Source organism: Stegodyphus dumicola, chromosome X2 (genome assembly GCF_044657685.1).
Source record: "Stegodyphus dumicola isolate Sdum_Otavi_A_Nest chromosome X2, ASM4465768v1".
In the NCBI taxonomy this organism is placed as follows: domain Eukaryota; kingdom Metazoa; phylum Arthropoda; class Arachnida; order Araneae; family Eresidae; genus Stegodyphus; species Stegodyphus dumicola.
In genome coordinates, this window is record NC_140781.1 from 65884682 (window position 1) to 65911973 (window position 27292).

The 27292-nt window shown below is 35.0% G+C and overlaps 1 long non-coding RNA gene across 1 annotated transcript in view; it reads left to right on the top strand.

The window, feature by feature from the left end:
* The first annotated feature begins 5531 nt into the window (after positions 1-5531).
* Positions 5532-27292, top strand: part of LOC146992769 (uncharacterized) — a 108651-nt gene continuing 86890 nt past the window's right edge. The window contains exon 1 of the long non-coding RNA XR_015039181.1: positions 5532-5925. This is a non-coding gene — a long non-coding RNA (uncharacterized LOC146992769). The remainder of the gene's footprint in view (positions 5926-27292) is intronic.

Sequence of the window (27292 nt, forward strand, 5' to 3'; positions counted from 1 at the left end):
AACTAATTAAGGAAGCAAAGAAGAATACTGAAGTAGCACAGAGAAAACAAAAATTATATTACGACTTGAAACGACGGGGAGTAACTTATAAAGTAGGGGATGAAGTTTTAAAAATTAAGCATTCACTTTCTTCAGCACCAGAAGATAAGACTGCCAAATGTTTTCCACGATTTGAAGGACCATATGTGATAGAAAAAATAACTCACGCTGTAGTAGTGTTAAAAGCCAGAAATGGTGAAACCTGCTCCGCAAACATTGATCAAATCAAACCTTACTTTGATCGTAATAAAATGAAAATATTTTCAGATCTTTTGCAGGATCCGGCACGGCAGACACCGCAGGCACGGCAGACACCGCAGGCACAAGCTCCAGAGGTGGAAAAACGACAAGTACAAGGGCAAGCCATTAAGAGGCAGGAGCAAGTGAAAAGAAAATTTCCCCGCGGAAAAATTGAAGGTAGCAAGAAAAAGAAGCCGTTCCACCGTCCAGAAAAGAGAGTTCACGAACACCCCCAGAATGAAGAAGGGAGAAGGACGACGTATGGGAAGAGAACCAGGAGAAATGACGGCAACTATAACCCGGCTCTAAAACGGAAGATCTACTCATCCGACAGGACTCTCCGCAGCAAATGTCGCCGAACTGCGGAAGGGCCATCAGCGGCGGAGGAAAAGTTACAAGGAAAATTTGAACGGCCAGCAACGAGGTCCAAGCAGGAACACGAAAGACGTTTCCCGGTTCCGCCAAGAACCAGCTGCCATCAAACGGCCAAGACCACAAGCAGAGGAGAAAAAGAAGGTATTCAAGGATGACCGAACTGGTGAAAAAAGGAAGCTTCCAGAGGAAGGCACTGAAGGGCGAGCCCGTACAAGAAGGAGGATAAATCAAACAACTATCTGCAATACCTTTAAGGACTGGGCCCAGAAAAGGATGTCCGAATATCACAAAGATAAGTAAAATTTTATGTTACTTTGCAAACTTAAGTTAATCTTTCATTCTTACTGCAAGTGGCAGATTTCAAGAAGTTTTACCTCATGCGAGGTCTACCTTTATCGCCAAAAGGGCGAGAAATGAGTTGTTACCGATTTTGGTATTATGTTTTTCAATTACTCGCGCGTAAAACTAAAGTTGATGTATAATAGCGTTGTGTAAAGACTTAAATATTGTAAAAAGTTATTGTATAAATTTTATTTAAAACATTCTAGCAAGGAAGAAGTTTTAGTCTGAAAGACTTTTTGAAATGTAGTATTTCAATGTAGAAAGAATTGGCACTTGCTTTGAAAAGAATAGAAGTTAACAATGTACTACTAATGTATGTTTTCAAATGTGTAAAATTAACCGCATGTTGATATGTTCTTATATACAATGTGAACTGTTATTTTAAATGTTAAGAAATACCGTGATATGGTAAAAGTGAATGTTAAAATTTTTTTTATTCGTGTGACTGTAAAAAGACTAAATCATGGTGAATATGTGTTAAAGGTTGAATGATGTAGTTAGGCTCTCTGACGCTACACTTCAGAGTTAGATACTTTCAGAATAGTACCTCAGGGTTTAGAGTTGAAATTAGGGTGTGTTACGAGATCTTGTTATGTTGAATTTTAACACGTTAGTGTTTTGATTGTAGGAGGAAGTGTGGAACACGTAGACAGAAACACATTCGTGTTTGGTGTTCTTTTACAACACATGTCAGAGAGCACGGAGAGAGATAATTAAAATAGTCATGAATGAAATAAGAATGTTAAGAGAAATATAATTATACATGTTACTTGCCATTTCATTGTGTAACATTTCATTAAACTAGTTTTCCTTTCAGATCTCTGGAAGGAACCAGATTTGAATAAGAGCTCCTGTTTGGATGCAGTACAGATGAAAAAAAATTGTGTATCCTGGGAGCTGCTATTGTAAAAACAAATTTCTTTCTTTTAAATTTCTAGTTTCTAGCGAAAAATATTTGTAAAAGATTGGCCTCGCGTTAGATTCTAGAGCTAAAAGTTTTCAACAAGGTCGTTTTAGACCTCAGTTTCAAACTAATTAACTCTGGCGGGAAGTATGTAAGGATCTTAAGTTTTACTAACGTTTATTTTATTTTAAATCTTTACTATCACTTCTTATTTTCTACTTCCGGCCAGAATTATAAGCGTTAAGGTTTTTATGCAAAGTTTGTCTGGCGAACGCCAAGTATTTAAGTTGTGATTTTTTGCCAAGCGAGAGAGAGGAAGCAGTGAGTCGAAGCAGGCCGCTTACCTTAGAAGTTACGCAGTTGGTTGCCTTCCAGGCCAGAGGTTTTAATCCTCTTGATAAATTTTAAACGTATTGTAGTGTTCACAGTTCTCTGTACTACATACGGCTTCCTGTTAATATAAGGCCAATCTTCCACGTTTATTATTTTAAAGTTAAATTAGAGTTTAGTTCTATTTTTATATTTTACGTTAGACCCCAAGTAGCGGGTCTGTGTATTCCGAAGTACGGAAGTTATTGTAAATAGAGAAAATAAAGGGTTTTGTATACCCTTCTTGTGTATCCTGTCTACTTCCCACAATTAGTGAACATAGCTTTAGTAAGCTCTCTGTTCAGAGTCAGGTCCTTGCATGTTCCCGAAGAAGGTAAGAAGGAACATTGATCCTGATAACCTAATATCAAATTTACAGCATATAAGCAATATGCACGGCATATAATTTTACATCGAATTTTTACGTTTCTTCAGTTTGCACGTATCTCATTATTCATAGATGTAATGCTCAGAAGAACTGATTTCAAATCATTCAGGCAAAGACAGATCAAAAGGGAAAATATATTAAATTTATTTTCTGTTAATTTCGTTGATGCAAGTCTTAAGCAGTTTCATAAAACTAAATATTAAAGGGTTTATTTCAAAAGACGAAAATATAAGTCAATGGGTAATTGTTGCTAACTATCAGTTTTATTATTGCTACACTTAATTTAGTTTGTCATATTTGTTTAAACCAATATTTATTTCTGTTTATATTTTTGTACAAAAATAGACTATAATTAAAAATGTAAGTATATAAGGCATTTCTCCCGCCTTCTTAGCATGCCTTCGGGTGTAATGGTCAGCACGCTCGACGCGTATTCGAGAGGTCCGTGGTTTGAGTCCCGTCGAGGCCACTACACACTTTTGATCTCTCTTGCTTCCGAAATACGTAATGTCTCTACAGTGGCGCCGGAACTAAAAGGTGGTGAATGATGATTCTTCACCACCAGAATTTGGCGATTTGGTCCCTTAAAACTAAAGTCGCCCTTTAAAAAGGAGGTATTTAAGGTATTTCTTCCGCTTTCTTAGCATGCCTTCGTGGTTCGCACGCTCGTCACGTATTCGAGAGGTCCGTGGTTCGAGTCCCGGCGAGGGCATTGCTCATTTTTCATCTCTCCTGCTTCCAAATAACCTAATGTCTCTACAAGTATACTTACGAATACGCTACTACCCATTCCTTTTTTCGTTTTCGTTTTTCAGTAAAATTCTCAGTACATGTAGTTCTAACACCTTGTTTAAATAAGTCACTATCTTCCTGTAACTGTAGAATAGTTGCGTTAAAAATCTTTCACAGTAACATGTATGATACCTCCTGTACACTATTTTTAAAACTCCGAATGGGTACGAAGTAAAACTAATATTTTATCCCGCTTATAGTTACAATGAAAATAGAAATAAAATTATTTTAATACATTTTGTAAAGTTTTAAATATAGTTAAGGTATGTTCATTCGATCTTGAATACCGTAATTTCTCGCACATTATTTCCATAACTTAATTTTATCATCCGAAAATCGAGAGGGAAAAAGTATGCGAACAATTTAATTTCCGAAGAATGCGGAAACGGTAAAAACACAACAAACGAGAAACAGTCATGGATAAACTCCTGTTAACTATCACAATATTATTTCTTAAAAAAAAAACTCACATTCTAATAAGAATGCATAGTAATATTAACATCACAATATCTGACACTAATTGAGGCTCAGTAACTCTGCAAAGTTTTATGGGCACCTCCACATGAATGAATTTTGATCGTAGTTCCCAAGAGGGACATCGGAGGAACGAAGGAAAAGACGGGTGAACAAAAGGCCTGGATTTCGAAAGATCGAACGCACCAGCAGTAGAAAAGGCTACAGCGAGCTGGAACGTAAGTAACAGAAGTAAGCAGAACCGTGCCTACATATTTTTTCACCTGAGGCAGAGAGGTTCACCATACGTCCCTATGTAAGTCTGGCCAAGTTGGGAAAAAAAGTAATGCCTTAATTTGTTTTAAAACGTTTAACATTGCGTATTGCTCTACGATTAAATTTTTGATTAGAAATAAAACAAAGAAAAGACAAAGCATAAATAAATGAAACAACGTTTGGGTCATTTGTGTAGTGTACATGATTCGTCTCCTTCCTATTCTCCTCTGACAGAGCGGGGAAAAAAATTTCGCATTTGTGGAGAATCCGTAGAAATTATTTTTGTGAACGTCGATCATTGGTAGCATTGACATCAGAAAATATTACGCTTGTCTTGAATGAAATATTGAGTGGTAGGAGATTAAAAGTCAGTGTGACAGTTGCAAGACTGGATCTATTTAAGACTGTTTTGCGCATTGTGCATGAACACTTCACATGAGCAAAGTCTCTGCAAGATCAGTCAATAGTTACCTGACTTCTTTCAGCAATTCAAAACTAGCAACGTGTCAGTGCTCTTCAGAAGCAATTGTTATATCGCGAATTTTAATCATATTAATATGTGTTTTAAGTTATCATTATTCTAGTATTTTTTATTTGTACTCGTGTGTATTTTAATCTGGTAAAAAGACTTTTCTTAAATTGTTAAAGGCATTATTTAGCTGGTAGTTCTTGAGACTGTAGTGTGACAAAGACAGGAAATGGTTGCAAGAGCCACCTGGTTTATTGGTTTATGGCCTTTTTACTAACAGTGAGAGCAGTTACGTTGTTGTCGTTTGCTTCGCTGGTGGCCTTTTTACTAATGGCGTTTGTAACAAAAAAATTGTCTTCCTTTCGCTTTGTTGTATTTGCAAAGTTTTTTTCAATGAGTTTAGGTAATTCGATTCTCGTAAAGCTTTGTTTCCGCTTGTTAGTTGGGGGGTCCACTTTAGTTCTCACTTTTTTTCTGAGTACAGATGTTGGCTTCATTGTCAGATTTTCTTGTTTTTGATTCGTCGTGGGGGTGGAATTTCTCAGTTAAAGATAAAGTCAAATTCTGGAATTGCTAAGATTTAATTTTATGATTTTTTGTAGGCCTATGAACTTACAGAGGCGGAGAAACCGAGATTTCTTGGGGAGGCTTGCACCTTGTTATATACTTTCGGACTCTGATTTTTTGAGCTAAAAGGAAAAGGAGAAAAAGAGTGTGGGGGCTTGACCCCTTGCGGGTCTTGCTCTCGCGAACGCCGGCTGTTGATTCAGATTTCGGAGCGGAGTCCCATATGGAATGATTTGAGTTGCAACATTTTTTAAGTCTCGTAAGAGTGCGTGGGGCTTTCGCCCTGCGGCTGGCTTCGGTCCAAAACGGGTCGGGATTGTATCGACTAAGCTACTAGAAGAACATTTTCTTCTAGAAAGATTTAAAATAAAGGGCTAATTTCCAAGAGTACTTTATCGATAACTTTTAGCATTGATTACTTCTGGCATCTTCTTCTTTATTCTTTGAGAACTGTCTGCTGTTATGAAGGCAGCGTTGGAGGTGAATCATTTTAAAATCCATGAGGAGTATCCAGCGCGGTGCGGGTTTCGACAACGGTTCTTCCGAGGTCATTGACTACCTTCCGCAAAGAGATGAACTCACGAAAAGGAAAGAGACTTTTCTATGTGAGTAGAAGGATTGCAATGTTCCTAAGAAATCTAAGAGATGAATTCACGAAAAGAAAGAGACTTTTCCCTGTGTCTAGAAGGACTATATGGTGCGGAAGAATCAGTGAGTGATGATATTGTATTTTTTTTTTTTTATTATTTATTTTGAATTACCTTAATGATTATTCTCAATAACCAGGCTGGAGTTCTCAGTTTAATATTTTCTGAAATTAGAATATGATATCGTGGGGTTAAATTTGCTTAAAAAATTAATTAATCGTTACACTGCAAATTTCTTTATTCTTATAGGAAATTACTATGGTTAACATTTTATGTCAAAAATGAAATGAGTAAAATATTAGTGTTAAAATTATGATACTGTAGGATTTGAGAATGTTAACTTAATTAATGTGTAAGCTGTAATTGGTTGTGATATTCAGTGTTATTTTGCATAGCATTATTATGGTAGGGAACTGATCAGAAATTAATAAATATAATGATATATATTTTATATTTCATTTGTTTAATTTTTTTGTGTGTAATTTACTGTGGTCTGTCATGTCATTCCATTTGTTTGAGCCGGGAGGCTTTTTAAGAAACACAGAGTTTAATTGAATTCGGATTATTGTTTTTACCCAGTGGGCTTCACAACATGCCCTATTGTACTAACTCATTACCACTATACGATTGTTTATACGATTGTTCATATGATTACATATTTTTTTTTAGTTAGTTTTGTCCGACACCACAAGTCAATCAAAGAGTCATAAAAGGTTTAAAACTCCTAATTTTCAAATATTTAACACAATGTGGAGTTAAGCAGCTTGACTTCCCCTAATAGCTCAGACTTAGCTTCAAGTGATTATTAGCTGTTCTTTAAACAGAACTAAGACCTTCATGATTTAATGATGATGAAGAACAATTATGGAACTTTTTAAAGCCAAACCTTCGGATTACCTTTTTAGAGGCTAAGAGTTGCTCATTAAACGATGTGAAAACTGTACCGAAGTACAGGGAGAACATATTGAAAAATAAACTGCTAAAACTTTTATATTTCTTTCAAAAATGTCAATCAGTTAATTAATTGAGAAAGCGCGTTGTCTTTCTACAGTGCTGTCTTCCCGAGCTTTACATAACACCTACTTTGAATAGATGCGAAACCACGAATTAAATTATCGGCAGCCGCCCAGACGGTATGGTATAGTGGGGTGTACTCTAACTGCGCTAATGAAAATCCCTCCCCGGGTCGAGCTATAGTCCAACTGCGCAAATCAAAATTTCTTCCCCCTGCTGCCTACAGGGTTACAATTTAACTTTTCGAAGCCAATTGTAGCCAAGAGGAAAATAAAAATAAATAAATAGAATTACATATCACAAGAACAAGTAAAAAATATCTAAGAAGCAGGTTAATTACTTGAATAACAGTAATAAATGCGAGAGCTAACAAAGAAAATAAAAGGTATTGGTAAACATACATATTAGCATTACAAACATCTTTCATTTAATAATATCATAAATTAAATAATTATAAAGCATTCCATATCAAAGTGTGTTAAAGTGTGCTAAAAATATTTTTAGTTAATTAAAGTAATCATGTAAATGTTTGCAGAAATTAAATTTAGTTAAATTTAAAAAAAGCTTAGCATGAAATCTATTATAACAACATTACTATGCATTTGGAACACTGACGTATAAATTGTAAATAAATTTAAATTATTTTGCTAAGAAGTTTTTTCTAAAATTTATCTAGAAGAAAGGAATTAGATAAACAATACTGCAAATTAATATAATCAATCAGTCCTCTCAATAAATAAAAGTTTATTTTTTTTAACCAAAAATTGAAAATTGGGATGCAAAAGTTTGAGTAAAGTACTTGGAAATATCTGAACATATAATTAATTAGAAAAGTATAATTAAATTAATAACAAGCTAATTAACAGTAACATTAAGCTTAATTTCATTTAATCTAAAACAAGCAATCGATCAGGAGCTCCGCATAACTGAAGTTTTAATGCTATTTTACGTAGATTTGAGTATAAAATAAAAGTTGCACTTGTGAAACAAGTGAATAATGTACTGATAGTCAACTGGAATTAAAATACAGTGGTTAAAAATATAACTACTTATCAGAAGGTATGCAACGTTGCCATGGCTAGAGAAATTGAATGATTATAGAAAACTTATAAAGTTAAGCGCTACAGTGTGAAAAGAAAATTCTGGAATAAACATGTTAAGAAAATTAGATGGAGAAATAATCCTTAATTTATTGATATCCATATAAATTTTATGCTTTTGGAAAAATGTTACATATAATTTGCACCGAAGTATCAATCACCGAAACCGAGTTAATTTCTTTCCTTTTGAGGGGTTTGTAAAAAGATATGCTGAGGTAAAGGTGAACATTTTTGCAATATTTTTAAAGAATAAATTAAAAAAGTATTTTTACTTCATTAAATTTCAAGTAATTAATTTTATAAATAATTCAGCCTGAAACTAGGTTGGAAAATAAGCTACATGCTGAAGATTAAGCTTTGCCAAGGTGTTAGAAACATCTTCTATTAACTAGAGTTGTGATGCAAGAATTTGTAAAAATTATCATTTAAATATAAATTGGCATAAATACAATACAAAATACCCTTGGCGTGATAGGTGTTTCTGAATCTAGAATTTTGAAGTTCGAATCATTCACTGGAGATGTGAATAAGTTAAAAGCACAACGGAAGAGACTAAGAACGTCATTTGCCCTCAGTCTGGAGAAAATTGAAAATGAGTTAGTTAAAGAAGTTATAGATTTAAATGAAGTTTCTATTTATAGCTGAAGCTTATTGTTAAGTTCTAGAGACTTGAAAGTTGTCAGTTATTAATTTCTTAAAGTTTACTGAAGACTGAAGAAGATAGGAAACTGTTAAGTGATGACTTTGAAAAAGCCGAAACCTACAGAGACAGGCATTTAGAAATTTGTGCTAAACTGGAAAAGCGACTGCAAGAAGTTTAAGCTAGAAATGAAAAAAAAAAAAAAAAAAGAAAAAGAAAAAAAAGAAAATTTAAATTATTGAAAACTGAGCTGAAGAAATTTTCAGCTGACCCAAAGAATGACTTGTCCTTCTGCAGCCTGTTTAAGAAGATTCGTAAAGATAAATCTCTACCTGATGAAGTTAAGATGCAATATCTAGTGTAATCTGTGGAGCCAAAATCGAAAGCTGGGCTTCTCATTCAGAGTTTTTCGGTAACAGCGGATAATTACCCAAAGGCCGTCGAACAGTTAAAAGAACGATTTGGAAGAGATTTGCTCCTCCAGATTTACTTTCAGGACTTATCAAAAGTCTCACACCTTACTATGTTATCGACTTCTAAATTTGTTTAAGGCTTAAATGAATTTAAGATTTTTCAATAATTGTTTAACCGAACTTTAAAGCTAAAGTTTAATAAGAAATTCAATTGTAACAATATTCCTATGTAGAAATTTCCGGCCTTTACTCTTGAATACAAACGTTCATGCTTCCATATAAAAAAAATAAACCAAAAAATTACAAAAAATAAACATTAATTTAATTGTATGCTGTACTTTTCCATGTATAATATTGGGCTACAAATGTTTAGAATAATTTACAGTTAAATATTAGGAGCTCTGAAAAACTCGCCCCTTATTCCGTAAAACTCGACAGTTTCTCAGTCCACATTATGCCGAGTTTGCGCAACTCTACTGTATTTTAAAATACTTTATGTCGTGTGTATTCCAGATGTCTTCCTAGTAAACGGGCCGGCTCCATGGGTGTTTTCATGGTTTTTTCCTTGCGTAACGTGGATACAAGTCAGTTTTTCTTAAAAGGATGTTCTACGAAATCATCCCTCCCCATAGTCAGATACCCCTTGAATTACTCGCCTTAATAAATTAACCTAGTTAGTCTATTCCAAGTTTCTTGATATTAAATTTATTTAAATATTTTCTAAGAGCTCCTAAGTAATATCATGAAAATTATTATCTCATTTTTCTTCACATTTTGAGAACCAAATATTAAGATATTTATACATTATCCTGAGACTTGCTTATTTTCTCTCTTGCTTTCAATCTACCAAACTAAATATGAAATTTTGGGCACCAAGAAGTGTATCTTCAGTTTTTGGAGTCACTTGTAAAACAGAAGTAAGACTTAAAGATAAAGCTAAGATGAACAAGAAAGAAAGATTGAATCTGTTTGATAAGACTTATGGTTTATTGAGCGGACCATAGTCTCTCAAGCAGATTAAATATAGCAAATTTACAAGGGAATAAGGTATAATCCTCGCGTGAAAAAATAATCCCCGCATGAATACTTTTGAATTTGCATTAGGGTTCAAATATGCAGAACTAAAAATGCTAATCCTTAAATTGTCAGAAATGTTATTGCGATTGGGCACTTCGAAACAAACCATTCTTCAAAGACAATAGAAATAAAGGCTTGGACCTCGAGAGACAGTGTACTGAAGTAGGTTTTGAATTTCGAAATAAAATTTTCCCAGCTTACAATAAATATTGATAGTTTGGGAATCTTTTTCAGAAAAGTCGAGAAAACTACCAGCTTGCGCCCTATAAGTTTTTTTTTTTTTTTTTTTTCTTCTTCTCTCATCGGCGAGTACCAGCCATTATAGGCATTAGCCACTACTAAGGCCGGAAGCGTATACTACTGGCCACTTTAGTTATTTAATATACAATTATGCTTTTTAGTTATTTAATATACAATTTCCATATTGATATTTTATTTATTTAATATGCTAATTACACACATTCTTATATTCAAGAAGGGAGCTAAAAATGTTTATCATTATTTTTAGCGAATTTGCTAAAATTAATTAACTTTTTAAAAAACTGATGAAGAACAATTAAATTTTTCCTTTGTCAGAAGACGTCATTCTTCAAAAAGGTTTGTAGATGGTTTCTTATTTTTCCTAATGCTGGTATTTTAAAAGGTTTTTCAATCACTGTTGGTAAATGAGGAAGGTACAATGCAGTTTTAAGTAATTATTGTTATTACTCATAAGGAAGTACTTGTTTTTTTACAACATTTTCCATTTTCTGTAACACCATGAGTTTTTTAATCGTTTTTCGGTGCTGCGACTGTATTTAACACAATACATTCTTTTACAATATATTCAGAGCTATTTTCTCCAATAATATTCAGAAAAATCAGAGCAAGTGACATTAAAATGCGAAAAAAGTCTAATCTTTGTATTTCAGAATTCAGCAAGGATAAACGTTTTTAATAAAGGATCTCTGAAATTTATTTCTTTGAAAACTTGGCTGAGAACTCCATATAGATAAACAAGTATTTCCTTTACCGTGTTGTAATGTCTGATTTTGGAACTTTACTCTCAGTTAATCTTCTTTCAGAAAAGTTTCCACTCACGCTTTTGGATATATATTTTCTTTTTCTAAAAAATTAGCATTGACGACTGTATTTATTTTCGATTAGCGTTATTTTGTAACACTTTAAGATTTTATAAATTATTTTATGATTATTTTCATTTTATTTCCTATAAATGAAATAAGAAGACGAAGATGATATTCAACCAAAAGTAGTAACACTATAATTTTAATCAAGAAAGGGAAGAGATGCTTATGCAGGATTTTCTAAGTACCACGTTACACATCAGCAAAAACTACGAAAACGCCCATGCAGCCCAGATGCTGGTGTAATGAATAATGCATTTCTTTTAATGAGTGACAATGCCTAATTTCAGCCTCTCTCGGAGAGCCGCTGTCCAGGCAGCAGAAAGGAAGTCACTGAATGCTGGTAGTTCGACCGGGCTTGCTGCAAGAGCATTTTCCAGGTTTCACTCATGTATAACATGCATATGAACCAGTTTCTCTTAGAAAGTCCTCCCCGAAGATATCCCTTCCCTTAAGCTTCTCCTTAGGCAGAGAGTTCTTGTTTGCTGGAGATTTTAGTTGAGACATTTTTGTATACTTTGTGATTCTTTTTATTTATTTTACTTTGCTTTTCATGACAACTCAGAAAATCTATTTACTGTAATTTAAAAAGATTTCTTTTAGACACAATAAAAAAAACAGATATTCTTATTAGACGTAATAAAAATTATGTTTGCATACAATATCTGACACTTATTTATAAGCCCCTGCTGGAAACTTTGGCCACAGGGATGACTGGATGGGCGTTTTTGGGATTTTTCCCCATGTATAACGTGTTCCTTCAAAAACGTTTCCCTCAAAAAATACTCCACTAAGGTATCCCTTCGCTTAGGCAGATAACCATTGTGAGCTTTGCTATAGTTAAATAAACCCACCAACCAAACCAGTGTTGAAGATCCGCCACCTCGGAAAAGGATTTGGTCAACACAGCAACCAGACTTTAGTCCTACAAGCACTTTTGGAACGATTTAAGAAGATAAAAGCAATTTTATTTTTCATTAGGGTAGCTGAAAATCAATTGTATCCGATTTCATTGTACTTTTCATGTAAAAAAGGACATATTCTATATACACTACTGGCCATCCGAAATGCAACATGAGATATCAAAGCCAAATTTATTTCAGAGATTCCACGTAGTATCAATGTTAATCGTCATGAAACACAGACTTGAGGTGAGGGAGACGAGAAAATCGGTAATGAGCGCTGCCTCCGCGGCACAGTGTGAAAGAGGCTTTGAATGTGTTGCTGAGGAACGGCAGCCCATTCTGCCTCCACAAATAGCCAGATTTCATCCGGTGTACCCGCGGGTGCGGCATGCCGGGTTACGCGTTCTCCAGCCATTGACCAGACGAATTCGATGGGCAATAGATCTGAAGAACGGGCAGACCAGGGTAACAATGCAATATGGCTGGCTAAGAAGAATGCTTAAACATTGAGTGTAACGTGTGGTCGCATATTGTCTTGTTAAAATGTAGCCACAGACAAGCCCTGATGGTAAGGAAGGAGAACAGGTTGCTAAACCTCAGAGGTATAGCATTGGATGTTAAGTGTACCGATAATGCGTACTAGGGGGTGCGGGAGTGGAGTCTAGTAAATCCCCACACCATAGCACCGGGTGCAGAATCAGCATGACGATGCATTACACAATTGTCAAGTAGCTTCTCTCCACGATGTCCTCAAACTCTAATCCGACCATCGTAGTACTGCAGGCAGAAGTGTGATTCGTCGGAAAACACGATGCCATGCCATGCGGATGTCCATCTCCGCCATTCAATACACCAATGGAGAAGCAAACGCCTGTGGTTTAAAGTTAAAGCTAAGCTAAGGACAGTCCATTTGTATGGTAAACGACGCTGAATTGTTGGTGCAGGCACCGGCTGTTGTGTTATAGACTGCATTCGTTGTAATATGATTGCAGATATGTCAGAGTGCTCCGTCAATGTCATTTCCTTAATATGCCTGTCTTCCCATGGAGTTGTGCGACGAGACTATTCCAGTTGCTCCTGTCCGTAAGTCGTTCCCTCTTGCACCGACCAATTCCACATTCGCATGATTGTTGCTTGGCTATATCGGGCACGATGACCGATTTACCGGAAGGATATTTCGTTATATCAGATATCTCTATATGCAATGCTTCTGCCCCGGCCCACTCAGAAACGTTCTCGATTGATGCTTGTGTTTTTCTACGGGGCATACAGAAGCTGCACTCACAAAAAATCTCATGAGAGAAGAATTCACATTATTCAAAACGGCAATCTTTCCTCCTTTTATATTAGGATTCTAAGAAGCGCTGCAGTTTCTCCATGATGTGCGCGTGCGCTGAAATCGTAATCATTTATATATTCCATCGCTGTATACAGTGATGCACGTTTAACGCTGTTTCGATGCTTCCTTCATGGTGTTGCATTTTGGATGGCCAGGGGTTCACATAGAATAAAATTAACTGTAAATTTCACTTCATTATTGATTTGAGGTGTTTCATATAAAACCACTTCTCATGCTTTAAAAAAAAAAAAAAAATTACTCTTCCTTGTTAGCAGTCAGGAAAAGGTTGAGAATTAAGCTAAATATTACGAAACTAGCAAGAATTATTTAAAATGTGTGACATGGATAAATAAATATTTGCAAACGGGAATAACAGCAGTAAAACAATTTGGTTTCTTATTCCTGGTAACCATTGGTTAAGGTATATTGGTGATTGTTATTTTTGTTTTTAGGGTGAAGGCAGTGTTTTTCTCAGTCATTTATTTTGTAGGCTTTGTTCTTTTTCGGGTTGCAAAATGTCTTTTTTGAGTTGAGGGAAAAATATATTTAAAAGAAAACATGCACAGTTTTTCAAATAGTATACTATAATTGGTAAAAAAGCATTAACAAAGTTATGTATTTTTTTTTTCATTACTGTACGAAAAAATAGCGAATTTCATTTCACAGTCATCCTTATGAAAGTCTGGCACACCAGTGGCTGAGTGTTAATAGAAATTTATAAAAGTTTTGCACACAAGCATTTCGTTTTTCTACAGTCGAAGCTTCTGTAAAAGTATAGTTTAGATTAAAAAGTTAATAGCGCATTTGTTTCTATGGTAAGTGCTTTTTCTAAAAGCCAATCAAGGTCAGAAAAAAAATTCCTCAAAAGTCCTTGAAGCTCAGAAAATTTTTATTTTATTAACGCAACCACTTTGGCGCCATTTAATGATTTTTCTGTAGATGAAAAACAAAAGTCGATATTAGCCATCATTCAATTTAATTGCAAAAATTTATTACATATATAAATATAATTACATAATATTATTACATCATAATTTTTTATCATAAATGTCGGAATATGGCCACAAGGTACAATGTTAAAACACCCTTTTCCTTATAATTAATCAAATTTCTATTAACAATGAGGCGAAATTTTGCATCGACTGAGACCAAAACATGGTTTTACTTTTAAGAGTTATTAACAAAAGTTCATTAAAACTTTTGATACTTCTACAAGCTGGACGAATATTCTTCTGAGGCATCATTCCCATAAGCTAGCAGCCAGATGATCACGTTAAAGTATGTATAGAGTTTTACAAGAGAATAGACGTTTACCTTCCGAAGGTATTTTTCCGAAGGTTTTATTTATGATCAGTATCACTACATAAGGTTTCTTCCTCTCCGAACATTACATCAGGGACATTTCTGTATGCAAGTAACCTGCTGCATCAAATGAGTTACAGAACTACACTTCTTGTAGATATTTTGGAAATGTTTGTAAAAAAAAAAAAAAAACACCTGGAAATAGAGTGTAATTCGTTACCATACTTTGAATTGAAATTAATGTTGTTATTTAACACACCAGATAATCACAGTTAACACAAAAGCAGAAATAAAAGGAAGTGTATGTACTAACAATATTATGCACCTGTCACTAGAGATTCAATTATGATAAGAGAGATCCAGTATTATAAGGTAAATTTCTCATTGCATTTTACAGAGTTTAGGCATCTAATAATTCATGGTTGACGATGTCAGTTAATAGCATTACGCCATCAAATTACTAAAGCTCCTGGGCTGACAATTCCCTTTATCTAATCGCATCGATCTATGGACCTTGATAAAAAGGAATAAAATGTTTGCGCCTAGTTTTTGACTTAGCTTTCTTTTAACATCAACGTGTACAATTGACCAATTTATCTGTACTCATGCATGACAACGATTTGCATACTTCTTACGACGTGTAACGTAGCTTTTCTCGGCTATACGAAATGACTTCAAAGAAATGTAAAAAAATAAGTAAATTATCCGTTCAGGCATATCTTTCTACATTTAATCTAATCAGATTTAGTGAAAATGGCTCTGGAAATGTCTTTGAATAAAAGTTTTCTTCTGGTTATTATGCTTTATTGTTTAGAACTGAAGTGCTTTCGACGACCCTGAAAGTTAATGACGGAAAACATTTATTAGAGTTCTCTTCATTTTCTTGCTAAAACTTCTGCAATCTTTGAATAAGAAATAAAAGGGTATAAGACATTCCTAATAGCTCTCAACGTACAAATGTAGTGAAGAAAGAAGAATGAAGCAGTATCAGATAAATGCAAAAATTTAATCAGAATAAGTATAAATTCCTCTAGAAATATATATTTAAAGCTAGCAGTAACAGAATAGTCTTAGAAGCAATTCAGGATAGTTGTATTAATGTTTTAACATAGTCTTACACAGTAAAAAAAAAAAAAAAAAAAAAAAAAAAAAAGGTTTTCGACCTTTAAGTAAATATTTACAAACCTTAGTCTCATTGTAAAGTATAATAGAGGTAGAAGGTAAAAAGTAAGGCAAATACCAGTCCGTTATAATAAATCACGAAGTATTGTTACCACTTACTAGCGTTCTTTTCCGATTTAAAGCTGTGTTGTTCCACGCTACAGAACCACCTCCTTTTCAGTAACCCATCATGTGCATCCCAGACAATGAGATCTTAATATCTGGTACACTGAATGAAACAAAAACATTAGAATAGGGTAATAGTAAAAAACTGAACTAAATGGGTTTGTACAGGGCTGTTAGATTTTCCATCAGTTTTCACGCTCCATTAACCAGTGTTATTTACTTTTAGGCAAATACTAAAATATGTATGAATATTATACACAGAGTATTAATTTTTTTCTTACAATTAATTAGTTTGTTAATATCTGTCTCATATTTTTTTTAATAGTAGGGTAAGGAAAAAAATACGTTATCAGAATCAGGGGAGCATGTTTCTGTAGTTTACATCTCTGAACATATAAGAATTATCAGTGTGAGCTTTCACATAGTTCTGTGCCCTGTGTTGCTAATTTTGTCATGATGCTCTTTTTTTTTTTTTTTTTTTTTTTTCTCTATCAGGTGTGCAGTCTTGATCAGGAATCTTTTGAAAGCGAGTTCGTTGCTGGCAAGTTCTTTAATGAAATTCAGATGCTAAAGAGAATTTAAAGATATAATGATCTGCGTATACAAATTATAATTACAAAATAATATTATTATAATTAATTACAAAATTAAATTACAAATAAATTATTACTACAAAATTTTCCCATGCCATTCGAGTGGTCGATTGGTTCCATATTTCTCCAAGTTTTATAGTTTATTCCGTTTTAAAGAGTTTTTCTTAATATAGGAGAATATTCGAAGGACGGGAAATTAAGCTAATAATATCCACAGTTTTTGAAATCACTTATGGCCAGTGCACACGGTAGTGTCACGTATTTCTTTCTACATGCAATGGTCTTTCTTTCTACGTGTTTGAGTTTTTTTTTATTTTTTATTTTTTATTTATGAATACTGCAAGAAACGTAAGTCATCTTAATTTGAAATTCGAAAAGAAACACATCAAAGTAAAGTTTGAAATTAGGCAGAAAGCAGCCTTATTTTTGCGTAAATTTTGAATCGATTTTGAGGGTGGTCAAACAAAGGTTTCTCTTCTTCAAGAGCAGAAAGATTAGTAAAAATTTTATTTTGGGGTATTCTTTTACAGAAGAATATCTGTTATGTCCTCCTTTCTGCCTGTTTATTTTTAATATTAACAGTTATAATTATTCAAAGAAAATCTGGCTGTCAAATTACTTAATTCTGAAAGTACATGTAAAGAAACACACGGAGTGGCATTTAAGTTGATGATACCATACACGATCCTGCAACTGATTTGAATAATATATGAGACAGAATCATAGTAGATTAATTGATTAAGGCAAAGCAACTCGAAGGCTAAGGACTGCTGTGGAAGACCTTCTTAGGACTAGCTCGTATCCACGTTTCACACGGGTTAGAACCATGAAAACTTCCATGCAGCCATCCCATCGGCTGGTTTCGAGCCCGGGTCGAAGCACTAGTGTTCAGTGATTTTACTACTCGGCCGCAGTGGGCCCACACAAGAGACAAATCTCCGTAGCTAAAGAAGAGCCATTTCTGATTTTTTATTGAATAAACATAATCTTAAGGAAAAGGAGCTCTAGTTTTTTTTTTTTTTTTTTTTTTTTTTTTTTCCCTTTGGGGGGATATCAGTGATGTAATATTACTGCTTGAGGATTTGTGTACCTTTTTATCATTTGACTATTCGAAGGGCAAGTGAAAGGAATTATACAAATTACACGTTTGCTTGAAGCTGTTCATAAGAAAATTAACGCAGAATTATAATGTCAACGCATCTACCTCTAAAACGTGTAAAGTTACAAAAAAAACAAAAACAAAAAAACAAAAAAAAAAAAACCCCGCATCTAAAAGAAGCTTTTCTAGCGCATGCATCCGCAAAGAAATGGAACTTAAGACGATTACGTCACATGTTCGCGTAGCTTATATTGATCGAATTCAGCAGGAAGGGAAAACCATGAAGAAGCAATAACTGATGATGGAGGTGATTCTGCAGCGCGAATGGAAAATCTCTTTTAGTACTGGTTTCGTGCTAGGACAGAAAAGAAACTCATAGTGAATTTTCATTTTTAACTGCGCATTTATGTTTCGATTTAATTTTCTTTGTCATAATTTTTAAGTTATAACATAATTTTTAAGACTCCTTTTCTTAGTTTTATTGTTTTTAATAAAATAAATTTCTACTTTACAGTGAGAACTGAACTGTTATTGATTGCTTGTCCATTTCAAAGAACTTTAAATAAATAGAAACAATGTTTAAATGCTTTCATTAAATTTAAACTTCATTTATTGAAATTTCGTTCATTTGTTGAAATTTGACTCATTCATTAAAATTCATTTCTTCATTCATTGAAATATGAAATTAATTCATCGAAATTTCATTTATTGAAAGTAGTATTTATATGTTTAAATAAAAGCAATAAAAGTAGTGTTCCAAAAAATTTTTAATAAATTTTTACTTTACAGTGAGAACTATATTTAACTGTTACCACTAAGGTGGCTGCGATAATACGTATGGATCGTATTTGTGATGGATAATACGTATGGATCGTATTTCTGTAAAATTACTTTACAGTGAGAACTGTTATTTCTAACGTGTTCGTAATAAAAAAAATGTTTATGTATATCACAAAAAATTTCTGTAATTTTCTTTTTGTTTTATGTGTTTGAAGAAGAGAAATATACAACATGTCATGAAAGAAACAAATTATCCTTAAGCACGTAGAAGGCCCCTGCCTATAACTTAGTCGTCCTTCGCGTATATGGTAGGTTAGGATTGAGAAAGCTTTCGAAAATAGGAAATTATTGAAATGGAAACCTATATTTAGCTAATAAAAACTAATATTTTTTAAACAGCTAGCAAATAAATGTTCAGGAGTTAAAAAAGCAATGGGTAACAAATACGATCTATACGTATTATCACAACCACCTTAGTGGAAATCTTCAAATTTTCACAACGTGCCAGATTTAGCAATTATATTTGGCATAACCGTTCTTCAGGCAACCCTGCTCCAGGCCCACTCCAAGCCTAATCGGCGCCGTCGTGCAAATGTCTAGCAAGCGCCTTTATGTAGTAACGATATTAAAAAAAAGTTAATTAAAAAACCAAAAACAAAAAATAAAAAAATAAAGTTTAACTTTTGTCTAAATATGCAAAAATTTTGTGCTTTGTTAAAACCCACACTTAAACATATTTATTGAACATGTAATGTTGCGCGCTTCCAACCTGCACGCAACAATAGTGGTGACTGCTGAGAACTGGAAAGTAGACAAAGTCTTGAGAAGGGTTTAAATCCCTTTTTATTCAACTTTAGAAATTACAAATGCGTGCTCTTGACGCTCACAAACTACGCCGACCCGGCGGTAAAATAAAAATAAGAAACTAAGAAAAGAATAGTAACAAGTGACTAACTACGAGGCTCTCTAAACGTAACTAACCTCACCGCGTTCTAAAATACCGCTGATATTTCAGCAAACTTCTGAATATTACGTTGAAAGATTAACAATCTGCCGAGGCAAGCACACAGGCCGAAACGCGTGGTTCTTCAATTTCTAACTAGCCACCTCCACGCTCGTGAAGCAAGAGAGCACACTTTCGAACTCGTTTCCCTTCTATTTAACTCAGATTACTTCCGCTGACAATTTGAATCCTTGCGCGTTCTACTAAAATTTACATACTCTGGCATTGGCAATTCCAGGGGAAAGTAAGGCTTGACAGGAAAGATAGTTTAAACTTAAAATAAATGTTAGTTAAAATAAATATAAACCCTACAAACATCTATAACATTTGCGTTATTAAAAGCCGCAAATCCAGTATAATGGTTAGAGTTGCTGACTGCCGTGTCGAAGGGCTCGGGTTCGAATCTGGGAGAAGACATGGATGTTTGTAAATGTATAATGTCCGTGCGGCATGGGGGCACTCTAAATATGCGAGGTGAAAGTCCTCTCGAAAGGTTGGTGGTAGAAGAAGAAGGGTGGGAGGGGCGTCCTCTCCAGGGCGTTCTCCATCAAAATTGCGGGCGAAACTGAGCTAAATCAGTGTAAGGTGATGAAGGATGTTGCCACGACAGGTGTATCTTGTGCTCCTTGCCACCAGGAATTTCGTGGGCTTGGGCTGACTATAGGTCAGACAAGTGAGCATTAGTCAACAGCAACATGTTATAAAAAAGTAACACTGCAAGCGAAGCGAAATAATATACTAAACGCACTGGATAATAAATATATTGCTGAACACTACTTATTATTTTAAAATTCAAAACGAAGTAATATACATATCTAATAAGTTTGCACTGAATAAATTGTTGTTCTCAGCGTAGTTTACGACAAGGTTCAAATTGTGATTAAAAAAGAGCACAAAAAATGCTCTAGGACTGATATCTAGGGATATATCCAAAATTCTTTTCTGCACACCGCTATGTTGTTGACAACGATATAGCTTAGAGTTTCAAAGGCGATGCTATATTTCCTCTAAAAGTTCGCAAAACTGCAGTTCATGCATAAGATCTATACTATGTATATTGCTTTGATTTTATCGATTAATGCTTTTGCAGTTTTTGACATAAGTTGAGCTGATCTTGTAAGTATATGTGAACGAAAATACGTGATGCCGATGCGTATGCAAGGGTACAGGGGGGAGCCGTAGACGAGTTCCACAAATTGCTTAGTCCTTATTTTGTGTCTGCTGTTGCAATCGTAGTAATTTGTGCAACATTTATCTTTTCTGTGATTTTTTGGTGATTGCTTGATGTTATATTTATTCTACATACGAAAGGTAAGGGCAGTTACATGTTATGTTAAACTTGGGTTAGCTTTTTAATTCAGAAAAGTGACGATTTGAGCATAATTACACGGATTTTTTTTTTTTTTTTTTTTTTTTTTTTTTTTTTTTTTTTTTTTACATTGTAAGGATTATTTTAATTTTATTAACAGTTAAATTTTTAGTTAAACTTCCTTTCCTATCGCTTCTTAATTTCAACTTACCTCTTCCGGCCGAACGTAGTTTTAGAATCACGTCTGAATGCTAATGAGGAAGAGCGGTATTTAACCGTGAAGTTCTATTGTCTTAATGAGAGAGATACCAGATATTCTGGCTGAAATTCTCCGCCTTTTTAGGCTACTCTCTCTCGTAAGCTATTATTACGCTCGGCCGTACTTTAGGCCCTTGATAGCTTCGCAGTCAATTAGCGTTAAGGGGACAACTCTGTTAGAATTTTGATAGCTTCTGCTATATCACTTTAGTTAAGATTAGTTTAGTTTAATTCTTAGTCTTTTAAGTTCTAGCCCAAGTGTCGGCTTTATTGTACAACTCCAAAACGGAGTTTTGTTAAACTTTAGTTGGAATAATAAAGGGTTATTTCACCCTTCTTAGTTCTTGTTTTCTATTCCACGAACTCAAGCGATTATTCGCTTACTAGTTCTTAAGATTCTTCACTTTCAACTGTAACTTAGAAATACATGGTGGAGAATCCTACAACATGAACCATTTGTTTATTAAACTAAAAATTATTATTTTTCGAGAACAAAGGATTGACATACTTACGAAGTACCACTGAATTTAAAATATACTTATTTGAGATTTGAAGTGAGATAAGGTACAAGGTATTCTGAAATTAAAATTGCCCATTTTCCGATTTTTAGCTATACGGGAAACCGAAGGAAAATGCTTGGTTATTTCATTACGTGTTTAATGCATATTTTGAATTCAATTTATTTACTTTAATAAACAAACGAGTACCACAACCTACTTGAATTATTTGGTAATTGATCTAATAGTTCATATATTTTCCAAGCAATGGTTTAAGATATACTCACTTTTTCAGAAGTAAGGTAAAATACTTCAAACAGTGACTTTCTGAGTGTTTTCAAGAAGCGTTTTACGCAATAGTTCTTATAACAGTTATTTTCTACTTTTATGTTTACTTTCACTTTTTCTATTTTCATTTTTACTCAGATGTCGGAAGAAAAACAGGAAAAAAAAAAAAAAAAAAAAACTGTCTTAGTATTAGAATGTAATGAAGAACAAGAAGGCGAGAGGGAGACTTAATAAACCAGACCTTTAACCCAAAAAATACCCAACCTGACGCTACTTGTACTAATTGTCCATTAACGTCTCAACTACCACTGAATTTACCAAAAGAACCTAATAACCAGAAAGAGCTAGAAAGTGTTTTCACCTGGGAATTACCTTTAACTTCAATGACAGCCTGCCGAAAAAAGCAGAGGAAATACTATTGAAATCTACAATTTCTGCAGTAAATACGCATTTGCCTGTGCCTGATGATTCTAGATTATGCCCAAGTCCCTTATTGCCATCCCAAGTTCAAGCCTTAATAGAAAATTTTTCTGGCTATTACCAAAACTTGGTTTCGAGTTTCAGTTTCCCAAACGACAAAAATAGACGTAATTTTTTTTTAGACGTACTTTTGTCGAATCTGGCCAAACAACGAAAGAGTTATCCGATTTCTTAGAACGATTACGAAAGAGTAAACCTGTTAATTCGGAATTCCAAATTTAATTAAAAAAGAGACTAAGCATTGGAGCGATGTTATTGAAAGAATTATCTATGCCATTCAGTTTTTAGCGAAATAAAACTTAGTCTTCCGTGGTTCCAGTAACAAATTATTCGAAAGATATAATAATTTTCTAAAGTGTATAGAAATGATCACAAAATTTGACACTATCAATGTCTGTATATATTAATAAAATTCAAACTAAAATATGTTTCATTACCTTAGAAATAAAATTCAAAATAAAACAATAAGCTTATTAGGGTATAATATAAACGCAAATTATTTTAAATATAAATAAATATAATATAAAGCAAATTATTTTAAATAAAGTCAAACAGGCAAATAATTTTTCTATTTTACTTGATTGTACCCCTAACAAGAGCCTATCAAGAGCAGATATCAATTTGTATGAGGTATCTTAATTTAGAAAATACAGACATGAGTATTGAAGAAAGGTTTTTAGTATTTTGTATTACAACAGATACAAACAACATTCTTATTAAAGACTTTAAGAGTGAAATGGTTTAGACATCAGTAATTTGCGCGGCCAAGGATACGACAAGGCTTCAAACATGAGAGGTAAACAGTTTTCGAGTAATTACGCTCAAATCGTAACTTTACCGAATTAAAAATTTAACCAAAGTTTAACATAATATGTAACTACACTCACCTTTTTTTTTATGTAGAAAAACGATAACAACAAGCAATCACAAAAAAGATAAATGTTGCAACAAATTGCTACGATTGCAACAGTAGACACGATTAAGCAATTTGTCGAACGTGTCTACCCTTACATACGCATCGGCATCAAGTATTTTCATCTTCAAATAAGACAGAAGAGAACGCCAGAGACGAACTCCTGCCTGGTTATAACTTTTGATCAAATAAGACAGTGTGCTAGGAAGAAGGAGCATTCAGACCTGGCAAGGTCATGGCTGTCTTAACACAGTTAAATGCCCCAACCCTTAGAGGCGATCCAAGAGGCCGTAAAGCAGCAGACGAGCTAACGGTCGAGCAGACGAGCTAACGGTCGAGCAGATGAGCTAACGGTCAAGCAGACGAGCTGAAACTGAGTCGACAGGACTACTCAGAAACTCACATTCCACGTCCTCATTCTGGAGGGATGGTAAAAACATCTGCCATCAACAAGGGCCTCAACCCGGACAGTAAAACGAAGTCACTTAAATGCTGTCAGAAAGATCGGGCCACCAATCCGGCCTGCTAATACTACGTCATGAGATCTCGGTTTTAGGCGACCCCAGTGAAAAAACAAGGAAGGAAATGAATATGCAGTTTTGAGGCTCCAGGTGCCCGAAGCAGTTTAAAGGCTAGCTGAATTCGCCAATTCCATCGACGGGGCTGTTTTGCCCTGGACAACCATGAATATCTGACTATATAGCTGCACCACAACCAACGAAACGGACAAGACAGTACCATGCGGTTCCTGCCGAACCTGGAAAAAACTATCGCCAGCGATAACTCCAGTCCTGAGAAGACTGATTTTAAACACTCGTGGCCGAGACTGCCTATGTACAAATCTTAATCAGTGGCTTCCCAGGTTTTACCTGAGTCGACCTCCGGAGAAGACTTCAAATAAGACAAGAATTTTCCTGTTCAGGCAGGCAGCGAGACGAACTGCTTGTTTTAATGATTGAACGGCGTCTTTTTGACTCGGCGCCGTCGTGCGCCGCACGACCTTGCACCTATTGTACTACAATCCTTCAACCCTTGCACTACAATCCTTCAAACAAGCAACATCGCCATTTCGTGGGTTCTTTTTGTTGTATTCCAAGTTCCAAAGATTTTACGGGCAAATCAGAATATAAACAGGAATTGGTCTGAAATAACGACGTGATACCAATCCTGTGCCCAATCACGTCATTCATCTCACCTCTGCAAGCACACCTGTTTGTGTTGCAGCTTAAGGGAAGCCTCAAAATTGGTCGCTGCGCTGACAGTCCGAAGTGCTGCAGACATAATCGCACTAAGTGTTTGTATTATATGTTCATTTCTTGCTGTCTTAGCGCCAGAAATGTCTAACGTTTAAGTACCATCTTTATACCATCTGCAAATACGATTCCTTTGTATTTCTTAGCAACATCATTCGCCAGCCCTAGTTAGGTATAATATGCTTTTTAAGACCTCTAAGTGAGCTCCCGGTACGGTACCCTCGGGGCGCCAGGGCTCTATGTAATGGTCTATGTAAGCCGCTCGCATGTTCGGACCCTCTTTTACCTCTCACCTGTCCATGCGGACATTTGTTGTCCTGTACACGAGCCAAATTCCTGATTCAGAGTACGAGACGTGGCTGTACGATCCCGCAAGGCCGAGGGGGCAACATATCTGTCCTTTTGGACGTTAGTGGTCTGGAGCTGCTGAGATCCTGCATAGCGTTCAGTATGGCTCTATTGCACCCATTAATTCTATATTCGTCAGTCATAGGATCTCGACTAACACAGCCAGCAATATCGCAGAACGAGAAGTCGCAATCGATAAATAGGCCACGATCGTGCCGTAGTCTGATTCTGACTCATGTTAGTTGGAGGTTCTCCTTTATACACAAAGCATAACACTACCTTAAAAACAACCAACGTTTAAATGGGATTTCCAAATGAGAAATCCGCTGTGCAGTCTTTCTATTTATACGTAATATGTTGTTATGACTTATCTTACTTGTCTGACAGTAACATCAGAACAACCACATGAAATTCATTGTGTCAAGGAATGCAAGATTGCGCCTGTTGTTGACAAGAGCCTTGAACATCACACAGGTGACAGTACGACTTTGCTCAGTTCCGTCCCCAATTTTGATGGAGAACACCCCGGAGGACGGGTTCGAGGGTCTTCCCTTTTTGCCTATCGCCAGCCTCTCGAGAGGACTTTGAGCTCGCCACATATTTAGAGTGCCCCCATGCCGCATAGACACTATACATTTACAAACATCCATGCCTTCTCCGGTATTAGAGTCCGGGCCTTCCGGTACAGCAGTCAACGTCGTTAATCACTATCCCGCTTGCGTATTTCGTAAGTGCACATCTGTATCGCCATCGAGAGAGGGGCTTCTAAAATGGACCAATGGGCTTCCGATAATATTTCTGTCATTTTACATTACCTTTGCCACGTTTTAAACAAGGCGGTTGGAAATGTTTTGCCATGCCTGCCCAAAATAATTAACGCATCGTACATTTCTTGTGAAAATTGTTAGTGAGAAGTTAGGTCAAATATAAGCATAATTATATATGTAACTAGTAGAAGTCTTAGCATTTGTATTGCAGTCTATATGAAAAAGATGCTCTACAATTATAGGCAATGCGCAGTTTTATTCAAACTGAAATTTCTTAATTTGAATTCCTACTCATTTAGTGTGTTAAATTTCACATTATTTGTTCACTCTTAAATGTGTTGCCTGCGTAAGAAATTATCTTCAGACAGAATGAATTTATCTTATTCACTACGAATATGTTTAATTTTTTCATATATAACTTTTAATGTTAACAATAGGTATAACCAGATCATTCGCAATATATATTTTGAACCTTACACTTTTAAAATCAAAGGGAAGCAGGAATTAAGATTATAAAATATTAGATTCAATGCAACACTTCCAGTTATTCTCAGTGCAATAAAAAATCATTCACTTTAATTCTTTTAATCCACAACTGTTAGTAAATGCATAATATTCGAGGCCAATTGTAGCCTGAGTCATTTTTTCAATATAAAGGGAAATAATATGCCCCGAATATTAATCCGAATATTCCAGTGCGTGATAAGTCAATTTTGACGATTAAATAAACTTATGAGATGAAAGCACTACGAGATTTTTCATCTAAATTGATAGCAACATTTATATGCCATCGCTTTATAATTGCAAGACAAATGCAAAATGAAACGTAAACGACAACATGCGCTCATATGCACAGTTTCAAAGATTCAGGGTCACAAGTGCAGTAGAAACTCATTAGTCCATTTCGAAACCCCTCCCTCAGTGGCGATACTGATGTGCCCTTGAGAATTATGCATCCCGGTTAGGAGGCATACGTAATGTAGATGGCGTTACTCATACATGCTTTTTGCGAGTGCGCTGAAATACTAATTATTTCCGTATCGCAACATGTACTGTCTTTCATGCAAATTTGACTTTTGTTGAGCAGTGTCTTCATGATTTAGCACTTTTGATGGCCAGCAGTGTGTTTATGTTTAGAAAACTTTTACCAAAGCCAAAATGAATTAATGACTAAAATACATGTTCTGGCAAAGCTAAAACCTCGTTGAAATTATGGGCTATGGATAAAAAAGTCACGTATCGAAAAAGTAGATCATCGAAAAGTGAGATTCTCTTGTGAGAACGATTTTCAAATCAAGTTAGGTATTTCAGACTGGACATTTTAAGGTTTTTCTCTAGATTTAAGGTGGTCTGTAAGTGACCGAGTGAGTAAGACCACTTATCACTCCTACTTCGACTCCTTGCGAACGGGCCAGCTGCTTGGGCATTATCGTTGTCTTCTTCATGCGTAGAGTGAATACGATTGAAGTTCAATTTGAAATTTCACCAAAAGGCAACTCTTACTCTTAAGTACATAGCACTTATAAGCTTTGCTTTTGCCCTTATAGCCATTATAAGCTTTGTTATTGCTGGCTGAATAAATATACAAACATATTTCAAGGGAAAACTGGAAACATGTTTAATTAAACACACACATTTCCAC